Source organism: Moschus berezovskii, chromosome 13, assembly GCF_049115385.1.
Source record: "Moschus berezovskii isolate FMDL1 chromosome 13, NW_MosBer_1.0, whole genome shotgun sequence".
Classification (NCBI taxonomy): Eukaryota; Metazoa; Chordata; class Mammalia; order Artiodactyla; family Moschidae; genus Moschus; species Moschus berezovskii.
The window spans coordinates 68,722,127-68,748,557 of NC_142472.1; the positions used below are offsets into that span (position 1 = coordinate 68,722,127).

The following is a 26,431-nucleotide window of genomic DNA, read 5'->3' on the forward strand; positions in this document are numbered from 1 at the left end:
TTTGAAGCCAGTGAAGATACATAGTTTGGCAATATTCTCCACAGCACACCCTTGACCTGCCACAGAATAGAAGGGTAGTTAAGATACCATATCTGAATTATTTGGTAACAGAAATAAATTCTCCTGGTCTCAGGACTCCAAATATTAAGAAATACAAATGTAGGCTGTAAGGGATCACTAGAAGGTCAGTTCCTGTCATTTCTGTTCCCTCTCCTCTGCCTTCCTTGGAGAAAGCTGTACAATTTGGGCTGTTCTCAGAACCTTAGAGACATGCACTTTGTATTTTCAAACTTTTTATTTTTGGTTAAAATTGATACTGAAAGAAATGACAGATTACACCTTCAGAGCCAGGCAAGAGGGGTGGAAACTGTTGTATTCTGCTTGGGAAAAGTGGTCACCCTGAAAGCTAAGCAGTTTTCAGATCAGCTTTCCTTTTACTGAGTCAGGCTGGGAGCAGAATGAGAAATAAATGGTTCCAAACTTGAATGCAAAACAAGAAGTACCTCTGACTAGATGGTACTGAATTGAATGAATGAATGTAGAATGCTTTTCCATTAAAGGAAGAACCAGGTGGTTCTGGATTAGGAAGAGAGGAGTCAGTGTGATTCAGTTATGACTTAAATAAACATATATTATAATTTTCCCTACTGAAGGGCCCTAGAAACAATGACACCTCAGTAACAATAAACACACCATGTGCCCAGATATTGGTTTCTAAACACCATTCCCCTGGATTTGTCAAGAAAAGGAACAGTTTCAGGGCTGGGGAAGGGAATACAAGATAAGCCTATGATATGCCAGAAAGTAGAAAAGCAAAGACTTACAGGTATTCATAAAAAATATCATGCAGGGACTTCCCTGGCAGTCCAGTGGTTAAGACTCCACGCTTTCATTGCATAGGGCACAGGTTCGATCCCTGGTCAGGGAACTAAGATGACTCATGCGACACAGATTAGCTGAGAAATTTCCAAAAAAAAAGACAAGATCATACAAAGACATTCATGAGTCTTAAATACGTATTGGTCAGTGAAAGAAGTTGGTCTGAAAAGGCTACATGCTGCATAAATACTGTATAATTCCATTTATATAATATTCTGGAAAATGCAAAGCTATAGAGAGGCTAAACAGAACAATCTAGGGTGGGGAAGAAAATTGATTGAATAGGTGAAACACAGGGAAACTGTCCTGAAAAGTAAAGAATTTTTTTTTACAACACAAAAAAATCACTTTGAGACTTATCTGTTTTCCAACTTCAGATTTTACTGTGTAGAATTTTCTAAAAGGAAAGAACACACAATATACTTACAAATGTATGTATTATAGAATATATAGGAAGAACTGAAAACAGCAAGTGTTGATGTGTACGGTTTATAAATGCCTGTAGGCAGTATCTTGGGAGAAAGAGTATAATAAAATTTCAATACAAATTGCAATTTGTTTAATAGACTGATTCATTTTATTCAGACATCACCTTAGGTTCCATGAAAAAGAGAAAGTGTTACTCGCTCAGTCATGTCTGACTCTAGCCTACCAGTTTCCTCTGTCCCCGGGATTCCCCAGACAAGAATACTGCAGTGGGTTTCCATGCCCTTTTCCAGGGGATCTTCCCGACCCAGGGTGAACCTGGATCTCCCTCATGGCAGGCAGATTCTTTGCAATCTGAATCACCAGGGAAAGTTTCATACTGCATTGTAAATAGACTGAATGAAGTTTAATAACAAGTGCAACCAAATTAAAAACAGAGAGTTTCCCTCTCCATCATGTCCTACCCCACTGCTGCAAAAAAGTCTCATAAAACCTAAGGAACCTATGTGTCACAGACCTTGGGGCATGAAAGGCCAGAATTTCATTGATGAGGCTGTCACTCCGCTCGCACCTATTCAGAAATCTAGAACCCACCTGTAATGCCTCCAAGAAGGGGACTTTTTTATTTCCTGTGACAAAATCAAATGGGCCCCGTCGAAAGAGTCCATCTTTCATGGTCCCAGTTGTAAAGGTGTCTACAGAAGATGTCAGTTCAGTTCAGTTCAGTCGCTCAGTCGTGTCCAACTGTTTGCGACCCCATGAATAACAGCACACCAAGCCTCCCTATCAGTATCCTATCATTTTGCTTTTTGATACTGTTCATGGGGTTTTCAAGGCAAGTATACTGAAGTGGTTTGCCATTCTCTTCTCCAGTGGACCACATTCTGTCAGACCTCTCCACCATGACCTGTCCGTCTTGGGTGTAGGGATGGAATATCACCTGAAGCCTACAGAAATTCAAGCCTCACGCTGCTCCTGGGCTAAATCTCATGGTCCTCTGAAGAATAACTTCCTCACCAGCGTGCCTCATCTAGGGCACACACATGCACACCCTTACTCACATTTACACACACTCACATACATTTCCTCCTTTTCTTCCCTGAATACTCAATTCCAAGGCAAACTCTGCATCGCACCATTTGTTTTCTTTCTTTTTTTTTTTTGCCTATGTAAGGAGCATGGGGACAAGCTTACAGATAACTGCAAACTTGTGCAGAGTCAGTATTTGTAAAACCTCTCAAAGTGACTCTTATCACTATCAAAATAGACTAGGTCAGCAGCCCAAAAAGGAAGTAAAACGCAGAGGAAGAAAGATGATCTTCTTAAACCGGCATAAACATCCTTATTTATTTGTCGTGGCCTCTTATTATTGTTACTTTTCTTTGCTGGAATAGCATGAATATTTTTTTCGTGAGTTGTTATCACCAATTAGCCCAGAAAAAGGATAGCACTTATTTAACACTCTTTCTACTTTCTGCCTTTTTTGTCACAACCATTTTCAATGTCTTTTCAAGATACTGGTTGGCACCAGGTATCATGTCCTCCCTTGGACGCTTTTACCAGCAACACTAAGAGAGTCTATTACTTTTGTCTTCCTGGTGAGTCACACAGTTTATTAAAAGCATCTCAAGGCCAGTGTAAGTGCAGTTGACTTAATAGTTGATGAAACACAGAGGAAGTTTTTTTAATTAAGTGAAGGCTCACATGTCTTTATGTTAAAATTCTTTTGGCCACTATCCTTGGTAGTTCAAACACATGTTTAATATGATAATTACCCTTAAACAAGTCAAGCAATTTGGGTTTGGATACAAAGGAACCAGAAGAATGGAACTGATCATTGGAAACCTTATAAAATAATCAGGGAAAAGATTACTCTCTCTCAGTTCTCTACAGAATCAGGGAGTGTTAGAGCAGGAAGGGACTTTGGGGGGGGGCGTTGTCCATTTTAATTTAATTTGATTTAATTTTATAGATGAAGAGGCTGGGGGCCAGTGTGTTCTGATGCCTCATTGAAGGCTAGCAGTTAGCTGCTGGACAAAACAAATTTGACCCAGTGTTTTTCCATTAAATCAAGGATTTGTATTATTTTTGGACTTTTAGACAAGAAAGAAATATGTTTGTTAATTAAATTGCATCCTTATTATAATCATAGTGCTGAATATCATAAAGATCTGTAGAAAGATGTGACCAAAGGGCATATGGCTCTAGGCCTTAAACACTGATTTCTGGGAATATTTAAGGGCCTTCAAGTTCAGTAAGGGATTCAGAAGAAATCATAGTTGACATTTTCTAATTTCACTGAAGAATAGGTAGCGATTGAAACTGTTTTGGTCAACAGATGTGTGCATGTGTGCTCAGTCGTGTCCAATTCTTTGTGGCCCCATGGACTGTAGCCTGCCAGGGTTCTCTGTCCATGGAATTTTCCAGGCAAGTTTACTTGAGTGGGTTGCCATTTCCTACTCCAAGGAATCTTTCTGACCCAGGGATCGAAATTGCCTCTCTTAATTTTTAGAAGGATTCTTTACCACTGGTGGCTCAGCTGGTAAAGGATCTGCCTGCAATGCGCGAAACCTGGGTTCAATCCCTGGGTTGGGAAGATCCCCTGGAGAAGGGAAAGGCTACCCACTCCAGTATTCTGGCTTGGAGAATTCCACGGACTGTACAGTCCATGGGGTCGCAAAGAGTGTGACATGACTGAGGTACTTCACTTCACTTCTTTACCACTAGCACCACCTGGGAAGCCCCTTGGCCAAGGGAGGAGACAGTCATGTATTGCTGGGAACTAAATGTTTCCTGCCAGTTGCTCCTAGTTTCACCTATCTTGAGATACCACTGAAAATGGGATCTATGGGAAGAATCAAAGGCATGGAGATCATTATGGTTAAGAGGTCAACCATTCTGGATAAGGATGGAAAATGATATTTCCTAATATCTAAGTCACTGGCAAGGCCAGGAACTGTGGTCAGGAGCCCTCATTCTGCACCCATCTTCTCCTGTGCTATATTAATATAGTAATTGTTATATTAATACTACCACCATCAGGCTTCTCCTGTTATCCAACTGAAAGGAACCATTAAAAAATCATTTGGGTGAATTTCTTTTTTTTTTTACGAATGACTGGTATTTTATAGACTGCATTTTCTTCAGAAAATTGAGAGCAAAAGATCGCTCATATTTCTGTAACAGTTCAACACTGCAGACTGGAAACAAACTATTGAGAAAACAGCTGAATGTGCACATGAAGCTTACTTCCCCCTTGACTGCAGAATTCAAGGTTTCTCAGAAGTCAATACAGAGTCGAAAGCAGTGGATAAAACTTTGCAGATTGCTTGTGCTTGTCCCAGGCTGTTGCACTGGTAAACCCACAGGCTGTGTTCTTGGTTGCTCGCATCTGTGGTCTTCAGAGCCAGTAAGCTCTTTCCTGCCCCGAGACCATCATCATAACACACCATCCGGATGATTAAATACAGAGCGTGCCGATGCAGAACGTTATACTGATCTGATGTGGACACTTTTATACCGTACTTGGAAACTCCCATAATAAATTCTTCCTCCAGAGGAACGAAGGGCAAATTTCCATCTTGCTGAGCAACATCTACATAATTTATCAGGTCCAGTGGCCTTTCGAGACTTTTCCCCTCTGAGAGTTTCAGTTTCTCAATGGCACCAACATACTTTATTTGAAATTCTGCACAGGTGTCTGAATTGTTGTTGCTTTGTCCTGAGCTCTTGGTGGAATCGGTGTCGAGGCTTGCCACCGTGCTGGACCGTGAGAGCCCCCCAACGCTGGAGTCTACAGACTTGCTCTTCGTACTGATCTCGCTGCTCTGGGAACTGCTGCTGCTGTGGTGCTTTTTGCCTTTCCGAAACATCTTCCACCATCACTCAATGCGCGGGCGCTCCTTGCAGAATTGAATGCTATTCTACCGTCTTCAAAGGTTCCACAGACAGCGGTCTGCAAAGATAGCTTCCTTTCACTCTGACATGGTCAGTTCTTGAGAGAAAAACCGGATACCTCCGCGCGGTCTGCGCTCAGGCGTCAGACACCCACAGCCTGGGCAGCCAGAGGAGCCGCGGCGGCCCGTCCGGTTCTAATTCCAGCCTGGGGGAATTTCTTGTGGTTCAATAGCTAAGACTTGGTGCTTTCACTGGGCTTCCCTGGTGGCTCAGAGGTTAAAGTGTCTGCCTCCAATGCGGGAGACCCGGGTTCGATCCCTAGGTCGGGAAGATCCTCTGGAGAAAGAGATGGTAATCCATTCCAGTATTCTTGCCTGGAGAATCCCATGGACGGAAAAGCCTGGTAGGCTACAGTCCACGGGGTCGCAAAGAGTCGGACACGACTGAGCGACGGAACTGAACAGTGTTTCACTGGTAGGTTTCATCCCTGATTGGGGAACTATGATCCGGTAAGCCACATGGTGCAGCCAAAAATAATTTTGGTGTTCTCCCATACTTTGCCAAAATTTGGGCATATAGGAAGCTCTTCATTTGTGTTTTAATTGTTATCAATTTTTTAGTTGATCTGGAGAAATACCAAGTTTGGGTCCGTCAATTTGTAACCATGAGGTAGACCAGTTGACCACATTGCAGAATGGACACCCACACCTGGAATTTCTCCAGGTAGTCTAAATTTGAAGCCACACTCCTTGTGAGTAACCACTTCTGTGGTTCACACCTAGTTCTCACTGCCTCTGATTGAATCTCTGTCATGTATGTTTTCTCTTTTTCTCTCAGGTTAGTGGTGCTTCCTGTAGATAAGGCACTAAACATTTCAAGTCAGAGTATATCCTTCTTTTTGCTTTACAGGTCACATTCAGCAAACAAGACACACTGGTCAATATAAATGCCTCTTGGATTGGATTTGGCTTCTGATTTATCATCTTCAGTGTCAGGATAATTACGGATTTGCTTTCAACAGCAGATTCATATATCCAGTAGGTCGTTAACTCCATTTCAATGAACACTCACTAAACACCTTCACTAAGCTTACTGTTCTGACAGGCACTGTAGAAAACATGGTCTCTTCAGGCAATAGAATCTAATTTATTTAACCTGTCATGTTATTGTAATTTAGATGTATTTCCTGTTGTTTGCTCATTTTATCTTCTATTTCTCAGTTTTTTAAAACAGAGCAATAAGTGGTACAATAGCTGCTTACTAAATTTTTTTATGCACATTGTTCTTCTGCTTGAGTTTGTAAACTAATCAATTCACATGCTAATCTGCTATGGATCTGTGTTATTTAATAAAAAATAAATCTGAAAATCGTAATATTAATATTTATCAATGTTTAACTGACTAAAGTTAAACATATATATATATTTAATATAAAGTTAAATATATATATATATTTAAATTAAGTATCACTGTAAACAATGGAACCATAAAAAATTCCTGAACATTTGGGGTCAGATTTTTCAAATCTGAAAGGAATGAAAAAGCCCGGGTTACCAGCAGTAATCTTTTAAAACTCAGGGTGCTTGAAGGACAGCCAAAATTATAATGAGCTTGAAGCAAATTATCTCATTAATCTTGGTTGATGCAATGACTGTCCTAGCTTGTGAAGCCACCTGTCTCCATTTGAAGATGTCAACATCAAAAGTGAAACATTTACTGAGAGCCCACAATGCTTCAGGCAGTGGAGAGGAAAGCAAAATGAAAGGACCTCACTTTAGTGAGCTTATAATTACAAGGGAAGTAATGGGGAGGGTATTTTAGGGGAGAAATAAATAGAAATAACAAGATAATACTGAGCAAGAAGAAATTTTAGGATGAGCTCAGGAAAATAATTCCTATCAAACTTCTCAGTGTAATCACAGGAGACATTATACTGTATAATGTTGTTGGGGTTATTAATATTAATCATAGTAATCATCATTTATTATGAGGGCATCATACAGAACAATTCTGCAGTGGTAGGGTGATGGAACAGATAGAGCTGAACAAGGCTGTGTGGTTTATGAATTCTAAGAACAGAAGGGCTTATGTACTTCATTATCAGAGATAAGTGGTGCCTGACCACATCCAAACACGTGTCTTCTTTGCAACTCTACTCTTTTAATTAAAGAAGATGATCCTTAATGTTACTGACTCAGTTGAAAAAACACTACATCCAAGAATGTTCAGTTATCATTAGTGGGGAGCATGCGTATCCATCTTCCTGTTTTCTTTCATCTTTCAGAAGCAATCTACAAAATAAGTTTATCTTGTTATTGTGCATAATTATTTGCTTATCTTGCAACCAGGTGCAAGATAAATCAGTGAAGAATAAAGAACGAAACTTTAGTAGAAAAACTAAAGAAATTTAGATTACTAAACCATTTTCCATTGAATTTTTTATTGAAATAATTGCAGATACACATACAATTATAACAAATAATACAGAAAGTATCTTCAATTCACTTTCCCTCAACACTTTGCCAAACTCTAGTGTAATATCACAATCAGGATATTGAATTGAAACAATCCACTGACACTATTCATATTTTCCTGGCTTAACATGTATACATTGGTGTGTACTTAATCCTATACAATTTCATTACATGTAGGTTCATGTATCTATCACCACAGTCAACATATAGAACCTTCCATCATCACAAGGATCTCTCCTGTTGCTTTTTATTAGCAACATCCAACTTTCCTCTCACCCTGTTAATAACCCCTGGCAACCACTAATCCATGTTCTATTTCTAAAATGTTGTCATTTCAAAATTACTGTCTAAAGGAATCATACTGAATTACCCTTTGAGACTGGCTCTTTTCACTGAGCATAATTCCATGGAGGTATATCCAAGTTACTACTTGTATCAATAGTTCATTTCTTCTGATTGCAAAGGAGTATATCATGGTACATATGAAGCATAGTTTGTTTAACCACTCACCTGTTGAAGAACATTTGGGCTGTTTCCAGTTTTTAACTATTACAGAACACTGCTACATTCACAAACAGGTGTTCATTATGTTTGTCCAAGAGAGCAATTGTTAGATCAGATGGTTACTGCATATTTAGACTTATAAGAAAACACCAAATTGTTTTCCAAGTGGCTGTACCATTTTTAATTCCCACCAACAATGTATCATGCAGTTTCTCTACATCCTTGCCAGCACCTGGTGTTGTCAGTATTTTTAATTTTAGCCATTCTTATGGGTGTACAGTGATATCCCATCATGGTCTTAATGTGGATTTCTTGAATGGAAAATCATGATGAACACCTTTATATTTATTTGCTAACTGTAAGACCTTTTCAATAAAAGTGTCTTCATGGCTTTTATCAAAAATTATCATGACTGACGAGGGTTTATTCCAGGAATACAAGGTTTAAGACATGAAACCCTATTAAGATAATTTTCCACCTTAATAAATTTTAAAATAAGGGATAATCTCTATATATGTTCTCCTCCAATTCAGTAAGATTAGATATTTATCTATGATGTTTAAATAATCAAAAACAATACTTTAGAAACCTGCCTCTTGAGAAACCTGTATGCAGGTCAGGAAGTAACAGTTAGAACTGGACATGGAACAACAGACTGGTTCCAAATAGGAAAAGGAGTACGTCAAGGCTGTATATTGTCAAGCTGCTTATTTAACTTATATTCAGAGTACATCATGAGAAACGCTGGGCTGGAAGAAGCACAAGCAGGAATCAAGATTGCTGGGAGAAATATCAATAATCTCAGATATGCAGATGAAACCACCCTTATGGCAGAAAGTGAAGAGGAACTCAAAAGCCTCTTGATGAAAGTGAAAGAGGAGAGTGAAAAGGTTGGCTTGAAGCTCAACATTCAGAAAACAAAGATCATGGCATCTGGTCCCATCACTTCATGGGAAATAGATGGGAAAACAGTGGAAACAGTGTCAGACTTTATTTTTTGGGCTCCAAAGTCACTGTGGATGCTGATTGCAGCCTTGAAATTAAAAGACGCTTACTCCTTGGAAGGAAAGTTATGACCAACCTAGATAGCATATGAAAAAGCAGAGACATTACTTTGCCAACCAAGGTCCCTCTAGTCAAAGCTATGGTTTTTCCAGTGGTCATGTATGGATGTGAGAGTTGGACTGTGAAGAAAGCTGATCGCCGAAGAATTGATGCTTTTGAACTGTGGTGTTGGAGAAGACCCTTGAGAGTCCCTTGGACTGCAAGGAGATCCAACCAGTCCATTCTAAAGGAGATCAATCCTGGGTGTTCATTGGAAGGACTGATGCTAAAGCTGAAGCTCCAATACTTTGGCCACCTCATGCGAAAAGTTGACTCACGGAAAAGACTCTGATGCTGGTAGGGATTGGAGGCAGGAGGAGAAGGGGATGACAGAGAATGAGATGGCTGGATGGCATCACCGACTCGATGGAGGTGGGTTTGAGTGAACTCTGGGAGTTGGTGATGGACAGGGAGGCCTGGCGTGCTGTGATTCATGGGGTCGCAAAGAGTTGGACATGACTGAGCGGCTAAACTGAGCTGAACTGAGAAATTAGGAACAGAAAGAAAATTTCTTCAAGTGATAAAGGGTAATTATCAAAAATCTGCCACAATTATCATATGTAGTGAAACATTAGAAGCATTCTGTTTAAAGTCAGGAAAATCACAAAAGATATCACCATTACTATTTCCATTCAACTCAGTTCTAGAAGTCTTAGTCAGAGCTAAAAAAAGAAAAAGAAATAAAATGGAAGGGGAAAAAATCAGTTCCAAAGAACTTGATTGTTCAAACAGTGCATCCAAGAGAATCTATAAATTTTTCAAGCTAATAAGATGGTGTGTTACAAGAGCAGTATTAAAAAGTCAATGGCATTCCAGGACACTAGCAATGACCAGATAATAATTTTTTTTAAATGTCCATTTACAAAATGCAATAGGAATACAACTAACATGAAATATATGAAAAAAATATGAAAAACCTTATAATGTATTACCTAGTAACATAAAAGACCTAAATAAATGGGGAGATAGACCATGACCAACCTTGATAGTATATTAAAAAGCAGAGACATTACTTTGCCGACCAAGGTCCGTCTAGTCAAGGCAATGGTTTTTCCCGTGGTCATGTATGGATGTGAGAGTTGGACTGTGAAGAAAGCTGATCGCCGAAGAATCGATGCTTTTGAACTGTGGTGTTGGAGAAGACTCTTGAGAGTCCCTTATACTGCAAGGAGATCCAACCAGTCCATTCTAAAGGAGATCAATCCTGGATGTTCATTGGAGGGACTGATGCTAAAGCTGAAACTCCAATACTTTGGCCACCTCATGCGACGAGTTGACTCACTGGAAAAGACTCTGATGCTGGGAAAGGTTGGGGGCGGGAGGAGAAGGGGACGACGGAGAATGAGATGGCTGGATGGCATCACCGACTCTGTGGACATGAGTTTGAGTGTACTCCGGGAGTTGGTGATGGACAGGGAGGCCTGGCGTGCTGTGATTCATGGGGTCGCGGAGAGTCGGACACGACTGAGCGACTGAACTGAACTGAACTGAGACCATGCTCATGATTTGGAAGATTCACCACAGTGATGTCATTTTTTTTCCCAAATTAATCTACAGATTTAATGCTTTGCCTTGGGCTTTGACAAGTTTAGCCTAAATGTCAGGGATCAAGTCCAGGTCTCCCGCATTGTGGGCAGATTCTTTATCATCTGAGCCACAAGACAAGGCTCTTCAGGACAGCTAAAAAATTTTGAAGGAAAAAGTAGAAGAAAGGATAAAAATATATAAAAAGATATCACCTTTTCAGATATCAACATTTATTATAAAACTATAGAAAGGAAAACAATGTACAATTGACAAAGGGGCAGAAAAATAGGCCAATTAATCAGAAAAAAAAAAAATGTCCAGAAAAAGAGCTTGGCAAGTGTGGAAATTTGATAGCTAACAGAGGAAGCATTACAACTCAGTGTAGACAAGATGACTAATTAATAAAGGATGCAGGAAAAATATGTTACTGTAGGGAGGGAAAAGTTTAGAACTTTATCTCATTTTGTACACATGCTCAATTATAGACAGATTAAACACCCCAAAGCCTTTGACTGTGTGGATCACAACAAACTGGAAAAATCTTCAAGAGATGGGAATACCAGACCACCTGACCTGCCTCCTGAGAAATTTGTATGCAGGTCCAGAAGCAAGTTATAACTGTATATGGAACAACAGACTGGTTCCAAATCGGGAAAGGAGTATGTCAAGGCTGTATATTGTCACCCTGCTTATTTAACTTATTTGCAAAGTACATCATGTGAAGTGCAGGGCTGGATGAAGCACAAGCTGGAATCAAGATTGCCAGGAGAAATATCAATAACCTCAGATAAGCAGATGACACCACCCTTATGGCAGAAAGAGGAGGAAAAACTAGAGTTTCTTGATGAAAGTGAAAGAGGAGAGTGAAAAAGTTGGTTTAAAAACTCAACATTCAGAAAACTAAGATCATGGCATCCAATCCCATCACTTCATGGCAAATAAATGGGGAAATAATGGAAACAGTGTCAAACTTTATTTTTCGGGCTCCAAAATCATTGCAGATGGTGACTGCAGCCATGAAACTAAAAGACGCTTGCTCCTTGGAAGAAAAGCTATGACCAACCTAGACAGCATACTGAAAAGCAGAGACATTACTTTGCAAACAAAGGTCCATTCTAGTCAGAGCTATGGCTTTTCCAGTAGTCATGTGTGGATGTGCAAGTTGGACTATCAAGAAAGCTGAGCACTGAAGAATTGATGCTTTTGAACTGTGGTGTTGGAGAAGGCTCTTGAGAGTCCTTTGGACTACAAGGAGATCCAACCAATCAATAGTAAAGGAAATCAGTCCTGAATATTCATTGGAAAGACTGACGCTAAAGGTGAAACTCTAATACTTTGGCCACCTGATGCACTGACTCCTTGGAAAAGACCCCAATGCTGGGAAAGATTGAAGGCATGAGGAGAAGGGGAAAACAGAGGATGAGATGGTTGGATGACATCACTGACTCGATGGACATTAGTCTGAGTAAGCTCCAGGAGTTGGTGATGGACAGGGAGGCCTGGTGTGCTGAAGTCCATGGAGTCTCAGAAAGTCAAACATGACTGAGCAACTGAACTGAACTGGAAAACTCTAATATGCAAAGCAAAGCTCTAAAACTTACAGAAGATTAATTAAGAGAACATCTTTGTGACCACAAGGTAGAATGTATTTCTATACAAATCATAAAAGAAGTATAATTAAATCTGAGTACTTTCAAATTTAAAACAAGATATTTAAATTTTGAAAATACATTTAAATTAAATTTGAATATTTAAATTTCAATGTAACACATGATATTGAAAGGTCAGAGATTTGGAGAAGATACTAAAAATGCATGTCTAACAATAATTCAACAGTCAAACTATATGAAGAATTTCTAAAAATCAAGAGGAAAAATCAAATAACAATTGGATAACTGGGGATGCTAAAAGAGTAAATTCAAAGAAATGTATTAACATAAATACAAAAAGATGTTCCAACTGATCAGTAATCAAGGAAATGCATATTAGAACAAGGAAATATCTTTTTAGGCCTGTCAGATTGGCAAGAATTCTCACAATACCAAGTACTGGTCAAGATCAGGACATTTCATATAATGTTGTCAAACTGATGAGAAACTGATGCAAACACTTTGAAAAATAGTTTTGCATTATCTGATAAATTAAAGTTGTACATACCATAAAGGTCTTCCCTGGTGGCTCAGATGGTAAAGAGTCCGCCTGCAATGCAGGAGACCTGGGTTTGATCCCGAGGTCGGGAAAATCCCCTGGAGAAGGAAATAGCAACCCACTCCAGTATTCTTGCCTAAAGAATACCACGGACAGATGAGCCTGGAGGGCTACAGTCCACGTGGTTGCAAAAAATACAGAGACAGACACGACTGAGCAACTAACACTTTCACTTCACTTTTTTCACATACCCTAAATCCAGCAATCCTAATTTTCAGTACATAACCATGAGAGAATTTTGCACAGTATTTAGGGAGGGACATAAATGGATTTTCATCACATCATTGTTTGTAATAATGCAATATTGAAATAATTTAAATATTCATAATTGGGAAATAGATAATTGTGATATCTAGTTGAAGCACATGAAATTGCTGCTATTCAACCATTTGGATATGGTTCAACTTAATAAATTTCTAAAACTGAGTATTATACAGGAGCTAAAATGAGTGAACTAAACCAATATGATTAACCATGGATAAACCCCTAAAACTAAATATTAAGTGAAAAGCCCATGCTATAGTATTTATGGTATGATCACAAGCACATTCAGGCAAAAATTATCATCTTTCAGATCGAAGATCTATGCATAAAAATAACTAGAAGTGTTTCAAAAATTCAGAGATTTTTTAAGATGGCAAAAGGATTCATTGAGAACTGTATGATTTATGCTCATACTGAAAGTAGTGGTTCCCCTGAAGGAAACCATAGCATTGTTAGACAAGAAAATAGGCTCTGTGTGGCCCCAAGTTACAAATTTCACTGTACTATTCTAGTCCCTTACTTTATTTCAGTTTATTTCATATTTACTAGGTGATACATTACTGGATATTAATCCAAAGAGAAGACAGTAAATAATTCTATGTAGAAGACCGAAAAATCTCCAGAGGTAGAAAATAAATAGATGTTATTAATTGAAACAGAGAAGGAAATGGCAACCCACCCCAGTATTCTTGCCTGGGAAATCCCATGGACCAAGGAGACTGGCGGCCACAGTCCATGAGATCGCAAAGAGTCAGACATAACTTAGGGACTAAACCACCAACCAACACCATTAACTGAAAATCTTTATTACAACATTCTCCACTTGTTTCTAGAAATTCCTATGTGTATCATATCAATCCTAAACTTATTTTAAGTAAAGATTAAGATTGGCAAATTCACTTTTATTCTCCTTCTTTTCTTTGCTCATGAGGTTAGTCATCCATACATGAGATTTAAAAAATATGTCCTCTAGTTCTTAGTGATATAAAGAGAAAATGCAACAATACCACAAATGTGAATTAATTTTATTTCTTCATATCTAAAATTCATTATTTGTTCCCTACCATATGTGCATGTGCGTGCTAAGTCACTTCAGCTGTGTCGACCCAGGGATCAAACCCATATCTCTTACGTCTCCTGCACGGGCAGGCAGATTCTTTACCACTACCGCCACCATGGAAGCCCATCAGAACAATCATCTTCAAGTCCCAAGTACTGAAACCAAAATAGGGAAGCCGTGGGCTTTCTCAGGACTGTCTATTTGGGGCAGCAACTTCTCTGAGCTTTTAGGGAGATGCGGGAGGCATGTCTGAGTTGTGACCTAGTTTGAGTGGCCCCACTGTGGAAAGGAAAGGGAAGGAGGATTTGAGGTCAAGGGAACCAGGAAGACTGGTTAAACCAGGGCCTGACATTCTGATGAATTTAGTAGGTGACAGAGCTTGGTCACAGATGGAGGTCACCAGAGTCAGCACTGCTGTCAGAAATGAGTATTGAGAGTCCAAAAGGACACTGAAGCCCAGAGCTGAGCCAGAGAAGAGCTACTGTCAAATCCTAATTAGAGAGAAGAGCGGAAGAGATCGGAGTTAGAAGTGGGTTGAGGTGAGAAGGGAGTTTCCGAGATCACGGGGCACAGCCAGAGGCAGGCAGCATGGCACCACGAATTCCTGGTTTCTTCATGTATCTCCTGCTTCCTTTGCACTCTTGTTGTTAACCACTGACTAACAACTGATTCCTAATTTGCCTAAAGCCTCCCTGTTCATTTCCCCTTTTGTGTGTGTTAGTCACTCAGTCGTGTCTGACTCTTTGCGACCCCATGGATTGTAGCCCGCCAGGCTTCTCTGTCCATGGGATTTCCCAGGCAAGAATAATGGAGTGGGTTGCCATTCCTTTCTCCAGGGCATCTTCCCGGCCTAGGGATCGAACCTGGATCTCCCCGCATTGCAGGAGTCCACTGGGGAAAGGACAGATAGCCATTTGGTTTGGTGATGCTGAGACAAGGGTTCAGAAATTCATCCATAACCCAGGCTGAGCAGATCCAGGGAACAGGGGCAGAAGTTTCCTACAAACCTCCCTCCTAATTTTAATTTTAGGAACCTTGAAGGTGGCCTTATCACAGCCCATTACATGGGTAATTTTATTTCAATGTGCAAAAAGAGGCAGAAAATGGGTGAAGGGGCTCAGTTGTATGGTGATGGATGGAAAGTAGACCTTTGGTAGTGATCTCTCTGCTGTGGATACAGAATATAATCACAGTGGTGTACACCTGAGACTTATGTAATGGAATATTACCTATTTTCAATTTTTAAAAAAGCTAAAAAAATAAAAAGAGTTAGAAATTTCATTGTGTTCTTCATTTCACTATGATATATTTGAGATCATCAGGTCAGACTATACTACCAAGCCTTGGAAATATCACACCAGGCCCTGCAAAATGAGATCATGAATTGGTTTCCAAGTTTTTGCTAGTGACTTAGATCTGAGGTGCCAAACCTGAGCTAGAAACTAGCATACTAGATAGGAATCTCAGAAGGGAAGAGGATTAAATAGACACTGGTACTAAGTAATACAGTCTCTACAACCTTACTTCTAGGTGGGACTCTTAAACTCTCCCACCACTGACCCATGCCTTGTGTCTTTACCAGAGGGGATGGCATTCTTGACACAAAGTAGACCTGAGATCCTGAATCCTGAATGACTTGGTGGGAAGACAGTCTCAGCCTTTCCTCCAAATTTGCTACAATATTTTCTGAGAGGCACATTGACTCTGACTGCTGTGGTAATGTCAGCTTTGAGTCCCTGCTGTTGAAGCCTTGTTTGTTGTTTTAGTTGCTAAGGCGTGTCTGACTCTTTTGTGACCCTGTGAACTGTAGCCCACCAGACTCCTCTGTCCATGGGATTTCCCAGGCAAGAATACTGGAGTGGGTTGCCATTTCCTTCTCCAGGGGATCTTTCCTACCCAGGGATCCATTGGCAGGCATATTTTCTTTTACCGGGGAGTCACCAGGGAAGCCTAGAAAAGCCTTAGGGAGGCCTTGTCTAACCTCTGACCAGATTTCAAACAGCCTGTCCTCTAAAAGGCAATTTGAGTGAAGAGCCAGTGGTATAGGAAGACTCCAGATGACCAGGTCCATCACTAAGCTATAAGAATGCTCCCGGGGAGGGTATGAGCAAAATCACCTCACTGAAGACTCAGGGCAGGACAGGGAGAAGACACCAAGGCTATAATATGGTCCTTGGATGGATGGCCTGCTGTATTTGTCCTGGGCTCAGGGCCACATCCCTGTGTCTGTGAGGAGGTGAGTTCTACTGTCAATCATCAGGTGATGGGGTGGATCTATTGCAGATATCTGCGGATAACCTGGCTCAGAGTTTCACCACTTCCATGCTGCCTGCCAGGAGCAAGCTGCTCCTCCTTTAGAGCTCCGACCTGAGGATGGACGGAAAAATACTTGCTCTCTGTTTCCCTTTCCACAGATGAAGTAAATTCAGCTCTGCCAAAGGCTCCACGGTATCAAGAGAGAACAAGGGAGAAAGGACCCCAGAGACCATAGAATGTAAGTGTTTCCTTAATCCCTCTTTTCTCCTCTCCATCCCCAAATGACCTCTCAAATTCATGCTTGCATTGTCTCCTCTAGACTCCAGGGGCGCTTCTCAAACCATCCCCCTACATTTATCTGCCCCTTCATGCCATCTTCCAGACCATATCTGATCTCTGTTAAAAACTTACCCGTGACCTCAAGGAACTGCCTTTCTGGATTCACCTCCAGCTTGTCTCCCCGCATGCCTTTGTGGTGTGTCTGCACTAGCTCACGAGGTCTGTGAGAGCAAGGTTATCTCGTTCATTGAATTTGCCACAGCATCTATGGTAACACAGGGCACACAGCACGTAGGTCGCAGATACATGTGGATTCTATTTCCTTTGTCCACTGTCATAGTCAGCATGCCCCTGGCTCCCTGTGTTGAAGGCCTGGTGGAATCAGCCACGCAAAGGGTAATCAACTAAAGGAAAAAAGGTTCTTTTTCAATTTTACTCCGGAGGCCAAGAATATTCTTAAAACTAAGAAGATTTTAACATCTTTTCGGCTTTAAGAATATGTAATTTCTTGGGAAAATTAAAGGTGCCAAACATAGACAAATTTCTTACATGTAGGCTAACAGAAGACTACTTATTATTTTTATCACTAAGTGAAAATTGTGCCAATTTTATTCTCTTATTGACTGGGAAATGTCTCTCTAATAAAGCACATGTTTTTCTCAAAGTTTTTTTTTTTTTTCTCCAGCAGGATAACTATGTCCCCCTGGGCTACAGAGTATTGTTAATTATAATGATAAGATACACAAAGAAATAAAAAAAATAAAAAAAAGATCAGGAAATGCTTAAAAGTCTCCAACAAATGTTTATCAGGAAATGTTATTCCAGAATCAAAACATTTCCTGTCCAATGATTATGCCATGGTGAAAAATCATGTGATGCCAGTTATGGGGTCTTATAAAAAGAATTTTTATGATGAGATATGTTTATTTGAAGCAAAATGATTACAAATAACATGAGATAAATGAGAGTTGCTCAGAATCACACTTTTTAAAAAAGTTTATTATTCACATCAAAATCTAAACCTCAAAACTTACAGAAATATATAAGGAATAAATTGGAAGTTCACCATCTCACCAGTCAGAAACCACTCTTAATATTTACCTTAATATTTAAATGAACATAATTCCAAGTGTGTGAATGCTTAGTCACTCAGTCATGTCCAATTCTATTTGACCCCATGTACTGCAGCCCTCCAGGCTCTTTCCATGGAATTTTCTAGGCAAGAATTCTGGAGTAGATTGCCATTTCCTCCTCCAGGTGATCTTCCTAACCCAGGGATTGAACCCATGTTTCCTGGGTCTTCTGCATTGACAGAAAGATTCTTTACCACTGAGCCACCTGGGAAGTCCTTGGACTGCAAGAAGATCAAACCAGTCAGTCCTGAAAGAAATCAACCTTGAATATTCATTGGAAGGATTGATGCTGAAGCTGAAGTTCCAACACTTTGGCCACGTGATGCAAAGAGCTGACTCATTGGAAAAGACCCTGATGCTGGGAAAGATTGAAGGCAAAAGGAAAAGAGAGAATTAAAGGATGAGATGGTTAAATAGCATCATCGACTCAACGGATGTGAGTTTGAACGAAGTCCAGGAGACAGTGGAGGACAGAGGATCCTGACATGCTACAGTCCATGGGGTCACAAAGAGTCAGGCACGACTTAGTGACTGAACAACAGCAACCAAGACCACACAGGTCTTGGTGCATATATACACATTTATGTTAGATTTTATGTAAATCATTTTAATACTAGGTGTATCAGCAACATATCATAGATATCTTTCCCTGTCAATAAGTCTATAACTGCAGTGTGTATTCATAAGTGTGCATGAATATCATATGTGTCCATTGGGATGTTCCAAGCTTCAGCAGCAGCTCTTCAAACATCAAGTCCTCATGTGACAATATGAGAAAAGCCTGAAGGGAAGAGGGGGCAGCTGAGTGGATGGAGAGGTCATTCTTTAACGTGAACTAGCCAAGATTTCTTCTCTGTGACTAACTGCATTACTACCTAAATGAAACAGGGTTCTGTGAGCAAGAAAACACATGAGCAATGAAACATATGAAGCAAGCTTAAATCCGTGAATTCACAATGATACCAACAGACAAACTCATTTGATCACCGTTGGAGACTGTGAGAGAAACAGCTCATTATTTTGCAAACTAGCAAATTAAGAAATAGAATTAAATGCTTTTCTGGTCTTCCTATATCACTCGGAAACAAACCCATTGAGGAAAGTAGTTTTCTTTTATAAAAGTGTTCCAACTAATAGATGGAGGAGAAATGACGGCGTTAGGATTATCACCATTTATAACACTAGATGCTAATCTAATCAGTAGATTGAATTCAGTATAGTATGGATATATGCACTGAGCATCAACAGTTACTAACATCACCCACCTCTTGATGGAAGGACACAACATTATCTAAGAAGAAATTATCTTGCTGGGAAAAAAAAGAATCTGAATCTAACCAAGACTCTAAATCAGGGGTCCCCAGCCTCCCGGATCTAATGCCTGATGATCTGAGGTGGAACTGATGTAATAATAAGGAAATAAAGTGCACAATAAATGTTAATGTGCTTGAATCATCCTGAAACCATCCCCTCTACCCATCCGTGAAATAACTGTCTTTCACAAAACTGGTCCCTGGTGCCAAAAAGGTTGGGGACTGCTGCTTTAGATTCAATGACCAATTTATGGGAAGTATGAAGAGTGCATTCAGGAAAATCCAGAATTTGGAAAGTCTAGAGGACAAAAGGAGAAAGCAAAAGGAAAAGAGGGTAGCAGAGGATGAGATGGTGAGACAGCATCACTGACTCAATGGACATGAACCTGAGAGAACTCCGGGAGATAAGGAAGGACAGGGAAGCCTGACCTGCTGCAGCCCATGGAGCGGCAAACAGCGACTGAACAATAGCAACAACAGAGGACAAGTAACTTAAGAAATAAATTTCAAGGAAATGAAAGGAACGGAAGAGGGAACCTGTGAGTTAAAAGAGACTTACAAGACGTAGCAACCAACTGCAATGTGTAGACTCTGAGTCCTGAGTCACCCAAACTGTTAAAAAAGCACATAAGGCACTTGTGAGGTAATTAAAAATTTGAACTCTGAAAGGATGTCTTCTGATCAAGAAATCTGTGAAAGGATGATAATATTTCAGTTACATTTTTTACAAAAGAGTTCTTATCGTAAGAACTTTTACATACTTATGTATTGAAATATTTAATATGAAATATTTACAGATGAAATGACAAGATGCTTCAAAATAATATGGTGGTAGAGAGAAATATTGATAAAACCCATTTTGGCTGTGGATTGCTAATTGATGAAGCTGAATGAAGAATGCACGGGGGCTTATTAATCATTTTTTCCATTTTTGTACATGTTTGAAATTTTTCCTAGTACAAAGTGAAAGAAAGAAATGAAAGAAAGAAAAGAAGAAGGAAGCAAGGGAAGGTGGCTTTTAGGTAGGCCACCAACAGTATTCGTCATACTTTAATTTTTCTAATTAACTTGCCATAAAATATATAGGCTGTTTTTCCTTTTCTCCTAATTATAAAGATGTTGTGATGGACTTCCCCGGCGGTCCAGTGGTTAAGACTCTGTGCGTCCATTAAAGGGAGTAGGGGTCTGATCCCTGGTGGGGGAATTAAGATCTCATATCCCACTAGGAGCCGCCCCCACCCCTACCCAAATACTGTGATTTATAGCCATCTGCATACATCTTTTCACATTAACAGATTCCTAAAGGTGGGTTTCAGAGAAGGCAATGGCACCCCACTCCAGTACCCTTGCCTGGAAAATCCCATGGACGGAGGAGCCTGGTAGGCTGCAGTCCATGGGGTCACGAAGAGTCAGACACGACTGAACAACTTTGCTTTCACTGTTTACTTTCATGCATTGGAGAAGGAAATGGCAACCCACTCCAGTGTTCTTGCCTGGAGAATCCCAGAGATGGGGGAGCCTGGTGGGCTTCCGTCTATGGGGTCGCACAGAGTCGGACACGACTGAAGCGACTTAGCAGCAGCAAAGGGAGGTTTATTAAGCCAAAGAATAAATTTAATACATAAAGTCAAACTGCTTTCAAAAGGGCCTGTCAAAATACACTTTCAAATGGATTTTTAACTTATTTCAATGAAAATATTGAGACTTTTGTTAGGATAGCATTAGATTTACAAATTAATTTTAGGAAAATTTACATCCTTACATTATTGAATCTTCCTTTCTAAAAACAATACAATATTCTTCTCTATTTTGCCTTCCTTTGTCTCAGTAGTTTATAGTTTTCTAATTGATTTTTGAATATTGATTTTGTAACTGGCTATACTGCTAAACTATTATTTCTAAAAGTTTTTCAGTTTCTATTCTTGGCTGTTCAAGATCTATTTCAGTTATGCCAAAAGTATGAATGATTAAGGTGGTGTTTGACAAGGAGAACCAGAAAAACTCAAATCCTATTCTGAACCTGCTTTTCTTTAGGGTCCCCAAGAAGAGTACATGAGCACAGACATACAAAGAAAACAGGGCACTGTTATACTCTGATGACTTTGGCTGGGAGCCTTGAACTCAAGCAGATTAGGCTATACTGTTACACTATGGGCTTCCCTGGTGGTTCAGATGGTAAAGAGCCTGCCTGCAATGCTGGAGACATGGGTTCAATCCCTGGGTCAAGAAGATCCCCTGGAGAAGGAAATGGCAACCCACTATATATGCCTACATGACATAAGCAAAACAGGCATGGAGCCATGATCTTGGCTCTTGCCCCTGCAATGCAGGATAAGCACAAGCCAGAGCACCTGGTCAAGCAAAGCATGTACTAGAGCATAAAAGCATTTGCTCCAATGCTTGGGGCAAATGCTTGCTCCAGTGTTGGGGAGTTGGTGATGGACAGGGAAGCCTGCCATGCCACAGTCCATGGGGTCACAAAGAGTCGGACATGACTGAGCGACTGAACTAGCTTGGGGCAACGGGATTATCATTGAGCTTCTGCCTTTCTGGCTCAAGGAATGAAAAGCCACAAATGGAATTAGTACGTTGTTGGCTGTCTCCCAAGAAGGGGCTCTGACATTTTTTTCCCCTCAAGCCTTCTAAAAAAGGAGTCACAAGAGTTCTCCCAGTGCCTCCCACTGGATAGAATGGCACAGTAACAGCTCCATTCTCAGAGGGCAGTAGCCTTAAAGTGCCTTTGAACTTGATCAATCTCAAAGTTGGAACAGAGTAACGGGGTAGGGAAAAGAGGCTGTGAACATCCCTCAGCCAAAAACTCTAACTGCATCGTCAATAAATAACGATAAATTGTCTGTATCCTGGGAGTTCCATGGCATCCAGTGGTTAAGACTCGGTGATTTCACTTCCAGGGCCTGGGTTGAATTCCTGGTCAGGAAACTATGATTCTGCAAGCTGTGAGTCACAGTTAAAAAAAATTTTTTTTTTCTCTGTGTCCTTTTCAGTCTTCAGTTCCTTACTTTACTTTCTTATCTAATTGTAACCATTGTTTTATTACTATATTTAATGGACGTGCTATTAGGATTTCACCATTAACATGAAGCTAGTTTTCAGTGTGTGCATGTAGAAATTACTCAAATTTCTTTTTATCAGAAATGAATATCATGATTGAATTATATCAAAGATATTCTCAGCATCAATCAAAACATACCCTATTCCTTTGGCCTGTTTTTAAAATTGCACTACACCTTTATTGTGCTTTTGCAAATATCTTGTTTCTTGTTTTTTTATAAATTGAAGGTTTGTGGCAACTCTGTGTTGAGCAACTCTTTTGGCCCCATTTTTTCTCCAGCAGCATTTGCTCATTTTGTGCTTCTGTGTCACATTTTGGTAATTCTCACAGTATTTCAAACCCTCCATGAGGAAGAGATTACAACTCACTGAAGGCTCAGATGAGATTTGGGAGTTTTTGTCCTTTTTTATGTAAGGCATGTACATTTTTAGACATAATACTATTGCGTGCTTAATAGACAACAGTATGGTACAAACACAACCCTTATATGCAATGAGAAACCAAAAAACATGCAACCCACCCAGGCATACCTTGGAAGCTGGGTCCCAGATCATCACAATAAAGCAAAAATTGCAATAAAGTGAGTCACATGCATTCCATGGTTTCCCAGTGCACAAAAAAGCCATGTTTACACTATACTGCAGTCTTTTGACCTATTATTATAGAGAAATACGTTAACCAGTATTTTCTCAAAATCTCAAATTCATCTTCTCCTCTCTCTTTAAGCCCACCCCACTGTCACATTGAATTCAACTCTTCTAACCAGACTGCTGGAAAAAACCTGAAGTTCTGAGAAAGTAAAAGTGTTAGTTGCTCAGTCATGTCCAACTCTTTTCGACTCCATGGACTCTAGCCCACCAGGCTCCTCTGTCCATGGTATTCTCCAGCCAAGAATACTGGAGTGGTTTGCCATTCCCTTCTCCGGGGGATCTTCCTGATCCAGGGATTGAACGTGCATCCCTTGTGTCTCCTGCATTGACAGGCAGATTCTTTACCATTGTGCCACTTAGGAAGCCCATTTAAAATATTACACAGATTCAAAACATGTGGTGAAATCAGATGCCTGCCTACAGAGCTAGTGGTACTCTAAGGAAGTTGGCCTCTACATATTTAATAATTTTCTTTATTTAATTTTGGCTGTGTTGGGTCTTCTTTTGGGCTTTTCTCTGCTCGTGGCAAGCAGGAACTACTCTCTAGTTGCAGAGTGCAGGCTTCTGTTTGCGGTGGCTTATCTTGTTGTGGAACATGGGGTCTAGGGTGCACAGGCTTCAGCAGTGTGGCACATGGGTTTAGTTGTTCTGCTGCATGTGCGATTTTCCCAGATCAGGGATTGAAGCTGTGTCTTCTGCATTGAATAGATTCTTCACCACTGAGCCACCAAGGAAGCCCGCTACTCGTTTTAGATCATGTACTATTGTCAGTTTCCATGTTAAATACTAGTAAAGTTTGATTTCTTGATTTAGACAAAAATAGAGGTATTCTAACAATTTCTTTCCGCAATCCAACTGCTCTAGGGATCAGATTTGTTGCAGGAAATTTCCTACTTTATATTTTAGGAATATATTCTGTAATCAACACTTATTGAATCCTCTGTTCTAATCATTCTTGCAGTAATCTCATCGTAACATCAAATTCCCCATTAGGAATATATTTCAGTGGCTGAAATCACAGACGGTCTCTACTATAAACTGTCTTTTATTTTTTCATCATTTAGGAATAATCTCAGGACTAAAATCTTCAGGACTTTAAAGACATATGTATCTAATTTTTAAAATACCCTATCTTTTAAAAATTAATTACTAATTTGTCAGCAGTATTATTTCTGCAGAGAAAGGATTGTTACATAGCTTGATTTGTAAATTCTGTATGACATTCTGTATGAAAGTTTTTTTTTAATTTTACTTTCTAAACAGTGACTCAAATCCCTTGCATGTGTGCTAAGTTGCTTCAGTTGTGTCCGACTCTTTGTGACCCTATGGACTGTAGCCCGCCAGGCTCCTCTGTCCATGGGGATTCTCCAGGTAAGAATACTGGAGTGGGTTGCTGAGCCCTCCTCCAGGGGATCTTTCCCACCCAGGGATCGAACCTACCGCTAATCAAATCGACTGCACTAGCAGGTGGTTCTTTACCATTAATACCACCTGGGAAGTCCCTGAATCCCTTAAAATGCCTTAAATATAGTCTGGATACAGGGGAAAAGAGGCAGGAAACAGCGAGTGTTTGAGTAAGAAACAATTCCTGTTTCACGAATCAACTCTAAACTTGTTTAATGATGAATTTTAGCTTTGGTGGTGATCAAAGGAAAAGTCCTTTCTTGAACATAAAAATAAGTGATTTTTAATGCAGACTCAGTGTTATGCTAATATGCGACAGGGAAAGCAGGAGGGAGAAAACTGGTTGATCAGGTATTAAAAAAAAAAACAACATGATTTAAAGCCTTTTCGGATTAGTATCAATCACACTTAAGACTATGCCAAAGCCTTTGACTGTGTGGATCACAACAAACTGTGGAAAATTCTTCAAGAGATGGGAATACCAGACCATCTGACCTGCCTCCTGAGAAATCTGTATGCAGGTCAAAAAGCAACAGTTAGAACTGGGCAGGGAACAACAGACTGGTTCCAAATTGGGAAAGAAGTACACCAAGGCTGTATATTGTCATCCTGCTTATTTAACTTATATGCAGAGTACATCATGCGAAATGCCAGGCTGGATGAAGCACTAGCTGGAATCAAGATTGCTGGGAGAAATATCAGTAACCTCAGATATGCAGACGATACCACCTTTATGGCAGAAAGCAAAGAAGAACTAAAGAGCCTCTTGATGAAAGTGAAAGAGGAGAGTGAAAAACCTGGCTTGAAACTCAGCATTCAAAAAATGAAGATCATGGGATCTGGTCCCATCACTTCATGGGAAATAGATGGGGAAACAATGAAAACAGTGAGTGACTTTATTTTGGGGGGCTCCAAAATCACTGCAGATGGTGACTGCAGCCATGAAATTAAAAGACACTTGCTTGCTCCTTGGAAGAAAAGCTATGACTAACCTAGACAGCATACTAAAAACCAAAGACATAACTTTGCCAACAAAGGTCCATTCCAGCCAAGGCTATGGTTTTTCCAGTAGTCATGTATTGGTGTGAGAGTTGGACTATAAAGAAAGTTGAGCACTGAAGAATTGATGTTTTTGAGCTGTGGTGTTGGAGAAGGCTCTTGAGAGTCCTTTGGACTGCAAGGAGATCCAACCAATCAATAGTAAAGGAAATCAGTCCTAAATATTCATTGGAAGGACTGATGCTGAAGCTGAAACTCCAATACTTTGGCCACCTGATGGAACAACTGACTCATTGGAAAAAGACCCTGAAGCTGGGAAAGATTGAAGGCGGAAGAAGAAGGGGATGACAGAGGATGAGATGGTTGGATGGCATCACCGACTCAATGGACATGGGTTTGGGTGGACTCCAGGAGTTGGTGATGGACTGGGAAGCCTGGTTTGCTGCAGTCCATGGGGTTGCAAAGAGCTGGACACGACTGAGCAACTGAACTGAACACTTAAGAGGTGTGTCTGACCAGGCTATCCGGTCCAGGAGAACTGGCACAGTTCAGTTCATTCGCTTAGTCATGTCCGACTTTTTGCGACCCCATGAACCACAGCATGCCAGGCCTCCCTGTCCATCACCAACTCCCGGAGTTCACTCAAACTCATGTCCATCGAGTCGGTGATGCCATCCAGCCATCTCATTCTCTGTCGTCCCCGTCTCCTCCCACCCCCAATCCCTCCTAGCATCAGACTCTTTTCCAGTGAGTCAACTCGTCGCATGAGGTGGCCAAAGTATTGGAGTTTCAGCTTTAGCATCAGTCTTTCCAATGAACACCCAGGATTGATCTCCCTTAGACTGTACTGGTTGGATTTCCTTGCAGTCCAAGGGACTCTCAAGAGTCTTCTCCAGCACCACAGTTCAAAAGCATAAATTCTTCAGTGATCAGCTTTCTTCACAGTCCAACTCTCACATCCATACATGACCACGGGAAAAA

The 26,431-nt window shown here is 40.3% G+C and overlaps 1 pseudogene; it reads right to left on the bottom strand.

Annotated features, from left to right (window-relative positions):
• Positions 1 to 4,428: 4,428 nt before the first annotated feature.
• LOC129556600 (integrin beta-1-binding protein 1 pseudogene) lies at positions 4,429 to 5,177 on the bottom strand (annotated as a pseudogene).
• Positions 5,178 to 26,431: the final 21,254 nt, after the last annotated feature.